This window comes from Pongo pygmaeus, chromosome 5 (assembly GCF_028885625.2).
Source record: "Pongo pygmaeus isolate AG05252 chromosome 5, NHGRI_mPonPyg2-v2.0_pri, whole genome shotgun sequence".
NCBI classification, from domain to species: Eukaryota; Metazoa; Chordata; class Mammalia; order Primates; family Hominidae; genus Pongo; species Pongo pygmaeus.
This window is the reverse complement of record NC_072378.2, coordinates 102,262,298-102,275,976: the sequence shown is the minus strand read 5'-3', so window position 1 is coordinate 102,275,976 and position 13,679 is coordinate 102,262,298. Positions and strand designations below refer to the sequence as shown.

Genomic DNA, 13,679 nt, shown 5'->3' with positions numbered 1-13,679 from the left:
ACATACACACACACACACTCACACACACATACACACACAGAGAGAAAAATACAAGTAGAAAAAGTCCTATTTAGCAAGCTGAAAGTATGATTTTAGCAGAAATAATTCAGTGAAGATAGTAACCAAATCCCTTTAAAAGGATTTAAGTAGACATTAAAAGACAGAGAAGCACAACTCACCACTTCGCAATTTTGCATCAAATTGTGTGAGGCAATATGCAGAGAACTGATAAACAAATGAGTGAAAAAGTAAACAAATAAGAATACACAGTTTAATATTTTTTTTCTGATAAAACTAGCCAAAGTATTCTCAATATGAAATTCCTCAGGTGCCTTAATGGAAGTATGAAGGTAAGCTTGAAAGTGAGAGGTGCTGAATGACCCAGTGATAATCTGATTAGTACAAAAATGTGTCAATCATGGAATAATTCACCTGCTTTGGTTGTTAATGTTAGTGAATTTCCCTTTAACAAAATAAAATATTGATGCATTTTAATATTAACATAAATTAATTTCCTTCTTAATTTGAGTAGAGAAATTCTTAATATGAAGTCACACTGTGAATAAAATATAACATTAAAGAATACAGTGTTAAGTACAAAAGTTTATTTGTTTCAAGAATAAAATAATCTATTACTTTGTGAATTGTTTATATACCACCATTCTTCTAAGAGAAGCTTTACACAACTTAACTGTATTCATTTCAAGGTGTTTACTGGGATATTCTTTAAAAGTAAAATGTTACACTGAACTCAAAATATGTCTTTGAATGTAATTTATCCAAATAAATATTATACAGCATGAGAAGAGATGAAAATATGTGGTAGATTCAGACAAATGACTATTTTATTTGCTAAAAGATACAAATTTTTGATACTCTTCATCACATGAATAAATATTCCAGATTTTAGGCTTGGTTAAAAAAGTTGGAACCAGAAGATTCCATATGGTATGCTTCTGAGGTATATGAGCATGGGCTGGCAAGGAAGGGCAGGAGAGAACATGGTTCAAAATTTTGTTAGAAAGAAGAAGTAGCTGGGCTGCTCTTGGATCTGTACTGGGCTTCCTAGCAGTGGCCTAGCAGAAAAATAAAAAATATCTGCATGTATTCAGGTAACCAGAGATGAGAATTATGAGTCCATTGAAATACCATCAGAAGATGATGGAACGGTGCTGCTGCCCATGGTTACAGTCCAGTTTCCAGGGGCATGTGGGCTCCCCTACAGGATTCCCGTGTCTCAGGTCTTAGGAGTCTGTGCTGGTAGAAGGAATTCTGCATGCCCCCAATGCTGGCTGGGGAAATTTGGTATACGTTGTCAACTATTCTGTAGATAACTACAGAAAAAGGGAAAAGACAGATACTTCATTAGCCATAAAAGTGAAAAGAGCAGTCCAGAAAACATCTGCTTTAGCAGTGTTGGGTCTCCCATGGAAAACAACTGAACAGGATCTGAAAGAATATTTCAGTACCTTTGGAGAAATTCTTATGGTTCAGGTCAAGAAGGATGTTAGAACTGGCTGTTCAAAGGGGTTTGGCTTTGTTCATTTTATAAAATATGAAACCTAGGTGAAAGAATGTCACAGCAACATAAGACAGATAGAGGATAGTGTGACTGTACACTTCCTAACTCTAAGCAAACCCTGAATGAGACTTTGAGAAGCAAAAAGATGTTTGTGGGGTGTTGTACAGAGAACATGAATTCTGATAAGCTTCAGCAGTTCTTTTGTCATTGCAGAGAAGTGATACATGTCTTCATTTCCAAACCATTCAGGGACTTTGCCTTTCTTACATTGCAGATGATTAGCTTGCCCAGTCTTTTTGTGGAGAGGACTTGATTATTAAGGGAATCAGCATACATATATCCAATGCAAGTGTAAGCACAACAGCAACAGACAGAAAGAGGTGGAAGATTTGGTGGTAATCCAGGTAGCTTTGGGAATCAGAATGGATTTGGTAACTGTAGTGGGAGTGGAGCAGACCTGAGAAACAATCAAGGTAGAACATGGAGGGTGGAATGAACTGCAGGGTCAGGCAGTGGTTTTAACTGAGACTTTAGCTCAAGTATGGATTCTAAGTCTTCTGGCTGGAAAATACAGACATGGGGGTTATGATTGGTTGGAATTGAATGGTGGAATTACAAATTTTTCTAAACTCTTGGTAAGTATACATAAAATACATATGTACTAAGAAGTTTCAAAATTGGTTTGTCAAATGTGGAGTATATTCAGCAGGATTTTTAACATTTTTCTTTAAAAAAAGAGGACTAGCTAATGGGATTTTATAAATTTTGTTACATAAAGGGTTGAAATATCGAGTGATTGAAAGTGAAATGCTGTTAGCCTAATTTGACAAATAAATAGTATATAACTGATATCAAAAGGGTTTCTCTGTAACATTTTATCCCTGGACATGTCAATTCTTTGCTCATTCAAAATGGAAACCATTGATTAAACTATATTCTTTTCTTCCTGTTTTAATTTAAACCCCATCATATGAATTTTTTTTCCTTAAGAAAATCTCTTTTGGAGAGATCATGGTGTCAAGTGTTTAGTTCTTTTGTTTTTGTTTTTTTTTAACACTTGTTTCCCTCTGATACAGTTTGGATGTGTCCCCACCCAATTCTCATCTTGAATTGTAGCTCCCACAATTTCCATGTGTCGTGGGAAGGACCCAGTGGGAAATAATTGAATCATGGGAGCAGTTTCCCCATACTGTTCTCAAGGTAGTGAACAAGTCTCATCAGATGTGATGGTTTTATAAGGGGAAATCCTTTTTGCCTGCTTTCATTCTCTCTTGCTACTGCCAGGTAAGAAGTGCCTTTAGCCTTCTGCCATGATTGTGAGACCTCCCCAGCCACATGGAACTGTGAGTCCATTAAACTGCTTTTTCTTTATAAAATATCCAGTCTTGGGTATGTCTTTATCAGCAGCCTGAAAACAGACTAATACAGTAAATTGGTACCGGTAGAGTGGGGTGCTTCTCTGAAGATAACCAAAACTGTGGCAGTGACTTTGGAACTGGGTAACAGGCAGAGACTGGAACACTTTGGAGGGCTCAGAAGAAGACAAGAAAACGGGGGAAAGTTTGGAACTTTCTAAAGACTTGTTGAATGGCTTTGACCAAAATACTGATAATGAGATGGACAATGAAATCCAGGCTGAGGTGGTCTCAGATGGAGATGAGGAACTTGTCAGGAAGTGGAGTAAAGGTGACTCTTGCTATTTTCTAGCAAAGAGACTGGTGGCATTTTGCCTCTGCCCTAGAGATTTGTGAAACTTTGAACTTGAGGGAGATGACTTAGGGTATCTGGCAGAAGAAATTTCTGAGTACCAAAGCATTCAAGAGATAATGTTGGGTTCTGTTAAAAGCATTCAGCTTTAAAAGGGAAACAGAGTAAAAAAATTTGGAAAATTTGCAGCCTGACCATGCAATAGAAAAGAAACACCCATTTTCTAAGGAAAAATTTATGTTGCTGCAGAAATGTGCATAAGTAACGAGGAGCCAAATGTTAATCACCAAGACAATGGGAAAAATGTCTCCAGGGCATATCAGAGCTATTTATGGCAGCCCCTCCCATAATAAGCCCAGAGGCCTAGGAGAAAAAAATGGTTTTGTGAGCTGGACCCAGGACCCCCCGCCTGCTGTATACAGACTTGTACTTGGTGCCCTGCATCCCAGCCACTCTAGCCATGGCTAAAAGGGGCTAAGGTACAGCTCCGACCATGGCTTCAGAGGGTGTAAGTCACAAGTCTTGTCAGCTTCCGCGTGGTGTTGAGCCTGCGGGTACACAGAAGCCAAGAATTGGGGTTTGGGAACCTCTGCCTCAATTTCAGAGAATGTACGGAAACACATGGATATCCAAGCAGATGCTTGCTGCAGGGGTGGGGCTCTCATGGAGAACCTCTGCTAGGGCATTGTGGAAAGGAAATGTGGGATGGGAGTCCCACATAGAGTCCCTACTGGGGCACTGCCTAGTGGAGCTGTGAGAAGAGGGCCACCATCCTCTAGACCCCATAATGGTAGATCCACTGACAGCTTCCATCGTGCACCTGGAAAAGCCACAGACACTCAATGCCAGCCTGTGAAAGCAGCCTGGAGGGAGGCTATAGTCTGCAAAGCTACAAGGGTAGAGCTGACCAAGACCATGTGAACCCACCTTTTGCATCAGCTTGACCTGGATGTGAGACATGGAGTCAAAGGAGATCATTTTGGAGCTTTAATATTTGACTGCCCTGCTGGATTTTGGGCTTGCATGGGGCCTTTAGCCACTTTGTTTTGGCCCATTTTTCCAATTTGGAGTGAGTGTATTTATCCAAATGCCTGTACCCCATTGTATGTAGGAAGTAACTAACTTGCTTTTGATTTTACAGGTTCATAGGCCAAAGGGACTTGCCTTGTCTCAGATGAGACTTCAGACTGTGGACTTTTAAGTTAATGCTGAAATTAGTGAAGACTTTGGAGGACTGTTGGGAAAGAATGATTGGTTCTGAAATGTGAGGACATGAGATTTGAGAAAGGCTAGGTGCAGAAGGATATGGTTTGGCTGTGTCTCCACCCAAATCTCATCTTGAACTGTGGCTCCCATAATTCCCAAGTGTTGTGGGCAGGACCCAGTGGGAGATAACTGAATCACAGGGGCAGTTTTCCCCATACTGTTCTGGAGGTAGTGAATATGTCTCACCAGATCTAATGGTTTTATAAGAGGAAAACTCTTTTGCTTGGTTTCATTCTCTCTTGCTTCTCATCATGTAAGAAGTGTCTTTTACCTTCTGCCATGATTGTGAGGCATCCCCGAGCATGTGGAACTGTCCATTAAATCTCTTTTTATAAATTACCCACACTTGGGTATGTCTTTATCAGCCACGTGAAAACAAACTATTACACCATCATATACAAAAGTTCAATATGAAGCCTTCATTTAATCTCTGTAGTTAATCTCATTTCAAATTTTTCTGGAAGAAGTACTTTATTGAAAGTAGTGCTGTAAATTTTTTGCCATAGGTATACTTCTGTTTACATGCTTTCTCATTCAATAATTTGTCATCATGTGTCACAGGCCACATCTTTGACAGTGGGTGTCCCATTTTTATCCATTACTGTTTATTTCATGGAGTTGTATCAATGCTATGGATGCAATGCTATAATATGGAATCAGAAAGCTTTTTGAAGTTTTGCAACTTTGTGTGTGATTGATGGTGGTGCCAAGGCATGAAAAGCTAGTATGAATGACAAAAGGAGAGAGCACATGCAAAGACTTAGTGGAGCATAATGAATACTTTTTAACTTGGCAAGATATGCATCTCTAACTTGTGGCTTTGGTGAGAGGGTGTGCAATGATAGCAAATTATGAATGTGTTTTGCATTCAAAGGACATCCACATCTGTTGGAAAACTTTAAGTGAAACTTTAAGTGACTTTTTTCTTATATAACCCACATTAGTTGAATGTGTTAAGTGAAATAATACGTGTATTCCCCCTACCACTTTGTCAAGTTCTGTGAATGCTGTATGGTGTGTGTTTCTTTCTGTTACTGATATGTAATTTTGCTAATGCGAACTGAAGCTGTTAGGAGAACACCAAGAACATGGACTGAGCTTGTGTGCTTTGCAGGAGTACTTGGAAGCCGAGTTCGTGAGTGAGGTCAGGCATCTCAAAGAAGGGTTGAAGTTCTAATGTCTGTTAGCTACCCCTAAGACTGGTGCTAGCTGCAGTTCTGTGTCCTGTGCTTGGATGCTTTTTATGAGTTGTCAATGTTGAAAATTCTTAAATAAAACTGATTTAAATAAGAAATAAAAATATTTATGGATGCATAATAGTTCTACATTTTTGTGGGGTACATGTGATATTTTGATACAATTTTATGTGTAATAATCAAATTAGGGTAATTGGGATATCCACCGCTTCAAATATTTATCATTTATTTGTGTTGGGAACATTCCCATTCTGCTTCTCTAGTTCTTTTGATATATACAATAAATTGTTTTTAACTGTGGATATCCTATTGTGCTATAAAACACTAGATATGGTTCTTTCTATTTCACTGTATATCTCTCACTCATTAACTAACCCCTCTTTACACCCTTTTCCCACTACCCTTCCTGGCTTCTGGTAACTATCATTCTACTTCCTACCTCCATAAGGTTAATTGTTTTAGCTCCCATATATGAGTGAAAATATGTGATATTTGTCTCTGTGTGCCTGGATTATTTTACTGAACATAATGTCTTCCAGTTCCACCCATATTGCTGCAAATGATAGGATTTCCATCTTTTCAGATGAATAATATTTCATTGTGCATATGAACCACATTTTCTTTATCCATTCATCCACTGATGGACACTTTGTTTTATTCCATATCTTGGCTATTGTGAATAGTGCTGCAATAAACATTGGAGTGCAGATATTTCTTTTATATACAGAGGTAACATTTTATGTTGTTATGAACTGAATTTTCTTGAGTATGGGTTACACAGAAAAATGAGTATTTCAAACTTCATCTAAGAGCACACTTAAGATTTGTGCATTACACTTAACATATATAAGTGCTAATAAGAAATCAAGTGCACTCAACTAGAGTTGAACCTTGAACAACATGGGTATTAGGGTTGCTGAAGTTGTGTAGTCAGAAACCCACACATAACTTTTGATTTCCCAAAAACTTAACTGCTAATAGCCTACTGATCAGCAGAAGCCTTACTGAAAATAATGAAGTCAATTAACACAGATTTTGTATTTTATGGTATATGCATTATTAACTGTATTCTTACAATTAAGTAAGCTGTAAAAATGTTGCTATAAAAATGAAAAAAAGAAAATCATAAAAAAGAAAAAATATATTTACTATTTATCAAGTTGAAGCAGATCATCATAAAGGTCTTCATCCTCATCATCTTCACATTGAGTAGGCCGAGGAGGAAGAGCAGTAGGTTTGGTCTTGCCTCAGATGTGGCAAAGCCAGAAGGAAATCCATGTATAAGTTGTCCTGTACATTTCAAACCCGTGTTGGTCAAGAAAAAAGTATACATGTAAATGAATACTAAGTCATAAGCAAATACCTAAATGTAAAATGACTACAAGCAAATATTACTCTTTAGTTTCTAAGTTTGATACTCTCTGCAGTATTGTTTAGCAATCATAAAACTGCTGCATAGTGTGAGTCTGAGCAAATGAGTAATATTATTTAAGAAAATAATATGTAGATTTCTCACTGTTGGGAAAGGGAGGTGCAAATTGTTTTATAAAGGAGAAAAATCAGAACAAACTCCAACATGCCGGTTTGGAATTATGGGAATTCCTGGCTTTAAACATAGATCCTTAAGTGCATGTATAAATAATTATATGTATATGTATTATTATTTTTATTAAATAATTATTATTTGTATTAAATAATTATATGTATATGTATATATAAATAATTATATAAATGTAATGTACATTTATAAACATATAATGTATACCTACTTTATAGATAGATAAATAGAGAAATTGAGAGACAGATAGTTTATAGATGATCTACACATAATCTATAAATACTTTGCTGATAAGATGTAGAAGCAATGGTGTGCAAATAGCAATGAGTATCTTACCATCACTGGCTTATAAATATCATTCTAAAGTATGCAGTATCTGGCTCCTTAAAGATTTGAATGTTTCCAGAACTGAGGCATAAAAAGCATCTTATGAGTTAACAACAATTTGCTATTCCAGAAACTAAAAAGGAGGGCAAATGAGGTAATGCACCTTTTCATTAACTAGATTTAACTATTCTATAATGCATATATATTATATTATGTTGTACATAATAAATACATACTATTTTATCTTCTGATTGAAAAAAAATTTTTAAAAATCAGGGAGCCAGCTTGAAGAGGCTCCCACTGGTCAGATATGGGACAAGTTAAGCCTTAAAATAGTGATAGTATTGGCTTATACTTTTTAGTATTTTCTCTGGCCAGGGGATATGCAGCATTTCTTGCAATAGCTCCTACCTGTGCCAGTAATCAATATGACTGAATTATCAGCATCTAAAAGGAGGGGCAACACTTTCTTTTAACTTTTATTTCTTTGGGATTAACATGGAAGAGCTCTGGTTCTTAATATTCATTAACATACATGTTCAGTTGCTTTAACATTCCATATCACTGCAACCAAGTAATATACATATTTAAACTTTAAATCAACACTCACAATTTTAATTATATTATACAATTGTCTAGTGAGTTTTAAAAAAGAATTTTACTACAAAAAGAAAAAAAAATGAAAAGCCATTCCCAAAGTTATTTTTTCAGGCAGTCTTGGTAAAATGATGAGTGTGCAATTAGAAATCCTGGATTTGGGATTTGAGTCTGATACTTTAAAGAGCTCTGTGGCATTGGATAAATCATTTAATATCTAAAATTTATTATACCTCAAAATATGGGCAATACAAATAGCAATCATGTCTATTATAACCCCATCCCAGAGTTTTTGTGAAAGTTGTTAGGAAGCTTTTCTTAGAACTGTGTGACCGTGTCTTACTTTAGCCCTCCATCAAGGCCCCAGTAAAATCTCTGTCACCAATGAGATCTCACCCTTATTCCAAAGTCTTCAATAAAATGTATCATTAGATATTAAATCACAAGGAAAATTCTTTGCTTTATTATAAATTCAAAGAAGCCATTGTAAAAGAAAACAAAAATCCAAAGAAAAGTATTAATTAGTAGAGTCATGAGCTAAGTATTTAGCTCCTCAGTTTTTTTCTATTTATATTTTTGTGAGTGTATTACAAATTATTCATGCAAGAGTAATTGAATGAAAAAGAAAAATGTCCAAATATTTCTAAGATAGTTTTATACAAGAGATGTAAAGTGTGTTTAATACTCAATATTTAAATTTTAAAAGCCAGTCACATTAGATTTCATTACAAAGACACGTAAACACAAACCTACACCCATATCCCTATATCCCATTGGTGATTCATGTTTTATACCCAAATAAAACATGCTGTGATTTACGCACTTGTCAATGAAAGAATAAAGTACATTTTGTCATAATTCCCAGTGAAAAAACCATTTTTCAAATAGGTTCCATGCTGAAATGATAATATAACATCCTAATATTATATTTTAGCAGATTCAAAATGAATACGTGGTGCTCTCTCCATAGGATAATATAAATATAAATAAATGCAAATATAAATGGCTTATTCTAGTTCCACAGGTTTACAATGATTCCCAAGTGTCTCTTAAGATCATAATAATGTTATAGCCTAAAATTAAAACTTAATTTAAGCTTAGAATTACTGTATTTAAAAAAATAGATACGTAAAATAGTACAAAGTTTTTTTATTTAGATTTGTAAATATTGCGGATTTATAAGCATATTTAATTCAGTTTATTTTTTTCTCTTTAGCATGACTTTTATTATCAAAAAATTTGGTTGAACAAAAATTATTTCAAATTGTTTCATTCTGTCAGTAGTGGATATACTATAGCTCTCAAATCATTTATTCACAATTTGAAAATTTAAAAAGTTCTGAAATTTTGAAGTTTTTATTTGAAAAATTTGCAGTAAACTCATTTGGTGGTAAAGATTAACATTTATTGACCTAAGCTATGTGTAGTCTTTTAAAAAAGTCAAGCTCTTTATACATTCACTAAGTTGTTTCAGAAATATTAAAGCATTTGCTTATACAGTACTGCTCTCTGGAAGTGTTTATGTAATCTATAGGGTATTACTTTTTCCACTCTAAAATATTCTGAATTTTAAAATACTTCATGCCCCAAGATTTTTAAATAAGAAACTGTTAATTTTGATAATTTATGTTTTCAGTTCAGAGTAATATTTCCATACTAGGTTAGCATGATAAGAAATAATTTAGGTAGAAATAAAATATCCCTGCAGTTCAGAACATTTATAAATATTATCTAGGTAAGTAACCTGATTTAAGAACATTTGAAAGTCTATGGTATTTGATAGCTCCATCAAATTTAATTTCTTAGTTTTCTTATTGCCCATTTTTTCCTTTTTATTCTTGTTCATGTGGTCTTTCCATCTTTTGCACCTAATAATTTTTTATTGTGTTTTAGACATCGTTTATTTTTAAGCCTAATTGGAGACACTGAATTATATTAGCTTTCTCTTGAGAGGCTTTATGCCTCGCAAAGCCTCAAAGGGATTTAGGGATTAAGTTCCCTCTTAGTCCTAGGGTGTTGCCCTTCAAGGATTTCAACTCAAAGTATGAGCAGGTTTTCTAGATATACCTCATAATGTTGAAAAACACTGAACTCTAGTTTTTACCGATTATCAATGAGACACTGTTAAGTGTGTCATTTGGCTTCTTGGCTATGTTATACAGAATTGAAAAATACCTCTAGGTGGCTCCATCTCTTCCCCCTTAAAAGTCCTCAGTGTATTTCACCTAGCTTCCCCAGCCACCTCTCTCAAGACTGGATCCTTTGCTCACAACTGGGTATTGCATTTACTCACCTACTTTAGCCACAGCTGGTTTTTACCTATGCAAATCTCCTACTTGCCTAAAGCCTGAAATGTTCAAAACAGTAGAAAAAATATACTGAAGAAAAAGCTAAATAAATTTTAACAACTGCACATGATTGAGGAATAAGATATGTTTCATCAGACTTCTTCCATTCCAACCCTACAGAAAATAGTTAACCTGCTCATGCACCAAGCACATAGCTACCACAAGCAGCATTTGAGAAAGCCATCATACAAAGACTCTCTATAACCAAAGAAGTCATACAGAGTCTTCACCTTTGAAAACATCCAGAGCCATTTAGGTTACAATGAACTATAAACATTAAAGTTATATCCTCAAAGGGAAAATAAAAGAAATTTTAAACAAATTAAATAAAAAATAAATTTTAAAATAATTAGGAGAAATAGTCTACCTAAATGATAGAAAACCTGACAAATAATTCTAACAGTATTTAAAAAACAGGGTTCTCAAACATCCTCAAAATATCACACTAGCTCTCTAGCAAAGAATCCAAATCAAGACAAACACTTGGAAATACAAGATAAAGAATTCACAAGATTCACTATTAAGTTATTCAAGGAGATACAAAAAAAGGTAAAAACCAACATAAAGAAATTTAAAAAACAATTCAGGATATGAATGAAAATTTTTCTAAAGTGATATATATTTTAAAGAAAACCAATCAGAACTTCTGGAAATAAAAGACACATTTAGAGAATTACCAAATGCAGTGGGAAGTTTTAACCATAGACTAGACTAAGCAGAAGAAAATATTTTAGAGCTCAAAGACAAGGCTTTTGAATTAACTCGATAAGACAAAAATAAAGAAAAAATAATTAAAAGAAATGTAACAAAGTCATAAAGTCTTCAATACTTTAATTTAATTGGCCAAACCTAAGAATCTCTATTGTTCATGAGGGAGAAGAAAAAGCAAAAAATTGGAAAATTTATTTGAAGGAAAAATTAAAGAAAACTTTTCTGGCCTTGCAAAAAGGACATCACCAAGGTTGAGATAATGCCACAGCAGTGTAGCCTAGCCTAGGAAATAGAGTGAGACCTTGTCTCAAAAATAAAATCACAAAAAGGACATCACCAAAGCATATATTCACTAGGCTATCTAAAGTCAACCTGGAGAAAAAAATTCTAAGAGCAGTAAAACAAAAGCATCAGGTAACTTATAAAGGAAATCCTATCAGACTAACAGCAGAATTCTTAGCAGAAACTTTTCAAGACAGTAGGGATTGGGGTCCTTTTATTAGCCTCCTTCAACAGAATAACTGTAAGCCAAGAATTTTATATGAAGAAAAACTCAGTTTCCTAAGTGAAGAGGAAATAAAGTCTTTTCAGACAAGTAAATGCTGAGGGAATTTGTCACTATCAGACCAGACCTACAACAAATGCTAAAATAAGTTCTAAATCTTGAAACAAAAGGTCGATATGCACAAGAATAAAATCTCTTGAAAGCATAAAATTCACAGGACCTATAAAACAGTAGCATAATCAAAAAAACGAAGTATCTACCTATCAACATGATGACTGAAACAGTACTTCACATCTCAATATTAAATTGAATGTAAATGGTTTACATGTTCCACTTAAAAGATATAGATTGGCAGAATAGATTTTAAAAAATTAAAACCAAGTATTTTCTGTCTTCAAGACACTCACCTAACACATAAGGATTCTTATACCCTCAAAATAAAGGAGTAGCAAAAGATATTCCATGCAAATGGAAACCAAAAATGAGCAGAAGTAGCTATTCATTAGATAAAATATACTTTAATGCCACAACAGGAAAAGAAAAAAAATCAAAGAAGGTCATTATATAATGATAAAAAAATCTTCCCAACAAGAAAATAATATTACCATCTTATATATGTATGCATCTAACTCTGGAGCTCCTAGAATCATAAGACAATTACCACTACACCCAAGAAAAGAAACAGACAGCAATACAATAATAGTGAGAGACTTCAATACTCCACTGACATCATCTACATTGCAGAAGAGGAAGTCAAACATTCTCTGTTTGCCAATGATATAATCACATACTTAGAGAAACCTAAAGACTCATCCAAAAGACTCCTAGATTTGATAAATGATTAAAGTCAAATCTCAGGTGACAAAATCAATGTACACAAATCAGTAGCACTGCAATACGCCATCATTGACCCAGCTGTGAATCAAATTAAGAACTAAATTCCTTTTAAAATAGCTGCAAAAAAATAATAAAATAAAATAAGTAGAATAAAATACCTAGGAATGTACTTAACCAAAGAGATGAAATAACTCTGCAAGGAGAACTACAAAACACTGATGAAAGAAAGCAGAAATGAAACAAACAAATGGAAATACATACCATGCTAATTGATTGAAAGAATCAACATTGTGAAAATGACCACAAAAGTAATATGCAAATTCAATATCATGCTTATCAAAATACTAACATCATTTTTCACAGAATTAGGAAAAATATCCTAAAATTTATATGGAACAAAAAAAGAACTCAAAGCCAAAGCAATTCTAAGCAAAAAGAACAAATGTAGAGGCATCACATTACACAGCTTCAAATTATACTACAAGGCTATAGCAAATAAAAAAGCATGATACTGATATAAAAGTAGACACATAGACCAATGGAACCTGTAACCCAGAAATAAAGCCAAATATTTACAATGATCTTGTTTTCAACAAAGAATACAAGAACATAAATTGGGGAAAGGACAGCCTATTCAGTAAATGGTGCTGGGAAAGCTGGATAGCGCATGTAGAAAGAATGAAACTGGATTCCTGTCTCTCACTGTATGCAAAATCAACTCAAAATGAATCACATATTTATTTCTAAGACCTGAAATCATAAAAATTCTGGCAGAAAACCTAGGATAAACTCTTCTGGACATTAGCCTAGGCAAAGAATTTTTGACTAAGACCAAAAAAGCAAATGCAACGAAAACAAAAATAAATACATGGGACCTAATTAAACTGAAAAGCTTCTCCACAGCAAAAGAAATAATTATCAGAGTAAGAAAAAACCCATAGAATGGGAAAAGATATTTACACACTATGCATCTGACAAAGGACTAATGCCCAGAATTCATAAGGGACTCAGATCAGCAAGAAAACAAACAAACAAACAAATAATTCCATCAAAAAGTGGACAAATTACATAAATAAACATTTCCGAAAAGAAGATATAAAAATGG

General features: G+C 34.3%; 1 pseudogene; it reads left to right on the top strand.

The window, feature by feature from the left end:
* The first annotated feature begins 1,097 nt into the window (after positions 1-1,097).
* LOC129039093 (TAR DNA-binding protein 43-like) lies at positions 1,098-1,511 on the top strand (annotated as a pseudogene).
* Positions 1,512-13,679: the final 12,168 nt, after the last annotated feature.